The sequence below is a fragment of the Sceloporus undulatus genome, unplaced genomic scaffold (genome assembly GCF_019175285.1).
Source record: "Sceloporus undulatus isolate JIND9_A2432 ecotype Alabama unplaced genomic scaffold, SceUnd_v1.1 scaffold_8491, whole genome shotgun sequence".
In the NCBI taxonomy this organism is placed as follows: domain Eukaryota; kingdom Metazoa; phylum Chordata; class Lepidosauria; order Squamata; family Phrynosomatidae; genus Sceloporus; species Sceloporus undulatus.
Window position 1 is genome coordinate 1 of NW_024811410.1, and position 2,759 is coordinate 2,759.

The 2,759-nt window shown below is 39.7% G+C and overlaps 1 long non-coding RNA gene across 1 annotated transcript; it reads right to left on the reverse strand.

Moving 5' to 3' along the window:
• Positions 1 to 185: 185 nt before the first annotated feature.
• LOC121918322 lies at positions 186 to 2,753 on the reverse strand. The gene is made up of 3 exons (XR_006101208.1): positions 2,419 to 2,753; positions 2,227 to 2,267; positions 186 to 1,410 (listed from the first exon to the last, which is right to left on the reverse strand). It is a non-coding gene; the product is annotated as an uncharacterized LOC121918322 (long non-coding RNA).
• Between the last annotated feature and the right edge of the window lie 6 nt (positions 2,754 to 2,759).

The window sequence follows — 2,759 nt, forward strand, 5'->3', positions numbered from 1 at the left end:
TGAAATATTTGTTTCCTTTTCTTTTCCAAATTTAAACCGTTCCAAGACTTAAACATCATTATATCTTCTTAAATATAATATTATCATATCATGTTCACCAAATTGGTGAACTATTATTAGCTCTCCTCCTTTCCTGTATAATAACTGAAGTATGAACTTAAACTTATTTTCCTTATCCCCAGATGATAAAGGAAAAGAGTGGGGGGAATAGAGAAAGAAGGGGATGTATATATCCATGACATTTTGAATTCGTGGGATGCCCAGGACCGATCCCTCCACGAATTCGGACGGATAATTGTATTTATTTATTTTTAATTCACTCGATGCATTTTAGTAGCATTTAATTTTAATCTGCCCCTAATATTCCAACTACTATTAATCTAATAATGGGACTACAGTCAAGTATTTAAATTACTGATGCCTTGGAAGTCTTCTCAGTTCCTTCAGTGATACCACAGTTTTGCATTGGTGTTTCCTTGGCCTTCTCCTCGGTCCATAGCCAGCTGCCATCCTCAGTTGACCGATTTCACAGAGCTTCGACTGGCATTTACCGATTTCAATATACAAGTCATATGCCAGTTCGGCCATTTCCCGTATTTGGGACCGCACTGTATTCAACTTGGACCGGCCTGCCCACATTAAATCCTGTATCTCTCTTAATCCGAAGCCCAATTTCTCTTCATAGGTGTCCTGGTCTTCAAAGGAGAGTGGCTTAGCAGAAGGGAGCACATGGGGGAAGGAGGTGAATGCATCCACTGTGCTCGCTCCGATATTCCTGCCAGACCCCTGGCTCTGCGCTGGCCCACCATATCCACATCGGTTCCATGGCCGCTTGGAGGAGCTGTAGGTGCTGACCAAAAGGTGGTTGTTCCTGAGTGGGGTCTTGACCTCTCCCGCTCAACACTAAGATGCAGGATGCAAAGTATGTCACAGTTAACCGTGTAGGTTTAAACAAACCAATGAGCAGCAAGCTTACACTATAATTGTCAAGGAAGGAGGGAAACAAGGGTAGACAATGAAAATAATTAGAATAACTGAGACAGGGACGTATCTAATTTACAAAATATATGCATGTGTATTAACAATATAGAATCTCAGTATATAGAAGTCGAGCAACAGTATACAAATAGAAAAAACTATGCTGTATCCTTATGAATATCAATGATAGTCCAAACCAATGAAATAAAAGTCCAAAGTGTTGGTAGTAAAATTATTCTGCTGTCTCACCAAACTTATCCAATCCAAAGTCTGGGAAAACTCATTGATGGTACTTGCAGTATGGTAGCATGTAGATAAATAATGTAACTTGTGGATGAGGTCCTCCATTGTTACCTGTAAGTCAGTTATTCCATTCTAATCTGTTTCAGCCCTTTTGTATCTTATTGTAAGAAGACAGCAGCACATACATATCTAAGGTGAACAAAAGCACACATAGCAGGAATGAATCAAAGCAATGGCCTATAGAAAAAGTATACAGGGCTGCCCATGAACTCTCTCCTTCCGACACTCTTCCAAGATAGAGACCTGAATCTTCCTTGAGGCCTCTGCCCACTGGGCCCCACTGCCTGCCCTCTGGCCCCAGCAGCACCTTCCCCCCATAACCCTCAAAAAGACAAAGAGCCCTCCTTCTGACCATGATCTTCAGGGAGAGAGAGGCCTATGTGAGAGAGCAGATGAGCTGGACTTTCCCCCTTCCCTACTGTCATTCCCTTCTCCTTTGACCATCCATTAAGAACCCAAGCCCTTCCTCCATTCCATCTGCCTTGGTCCTGGCCTCGGAGGTAGAGAAGAACTGCTGGACCTGATCCCCTTCCCCACCACCTCTCCCTTCTCCTTTTGTGTTGTGTCTTTTTAGATTGTAAGCCTGCGGGCAGGGAACCATCTAATTAAAAGATTGAATGTACAGCTCTGTGTAAATTTACAGAGCTTTATAAAGGTTAATAATAATAATAATAACTTTCACAGGTAGCAATGTCCTTCAATGGTTATACTCTTTCAATAGTAGAGGCTATGGAAAGACGGCTACCGTCGGAGTACTATGTGGCTGTTTCGACTCACAAGAAGTCTTCATCAGCAATATTGAAACATTCTATGCCGGGTTAATATTTCAATTTGAATACTCCATGCTTATAAATATACAAAGTTAACAACAATTAGTAAAGTAATATACATAAGCTACAGAGTACAATTGTAAAAAAACTTCAAGCAAACAACATTATTGCTTACCCAAACCATAAATCAGCTTGTCTTCACAAATAGGAAGGTTTCTGGTGAGAAATTACAGGGATTGTATGTTGTAATATACTCTCCATATACAACAGGCTGCTAGAAATGTTGCATCAATTGAAAATAACATAATTCATTAAAATATTAGAGAATAAAGACATGATTTATTTTAAAATAACCCACTGTTCTTACCTGCTTTTCTACTACTAAGGGCTCCATTTTGGGAGCTAGACGTATGAAAAATTTCCCAATTACTTTTGCAGGGATTACTGTTTTACTTCCTGGAGCAGAGAATGCTCCTTCGATTCCATGGATGGACAGTGATGGTTTACATGTGTTCTGTATTAATATTTCTTGCTTTAAAAAAGGGAGATCAATTGTTACAACTACACAGTCTTGATGAGATTGTTACTTAGTCCTTCATGTTATTTTACAGCAGCAGATTTCCCCATAGACAAAACAAGAAGAGAACAGATGGGTTATTCTTCATAATTTTAGACTAAAGATTACCCAATTAAATTGATGTTCAGAGC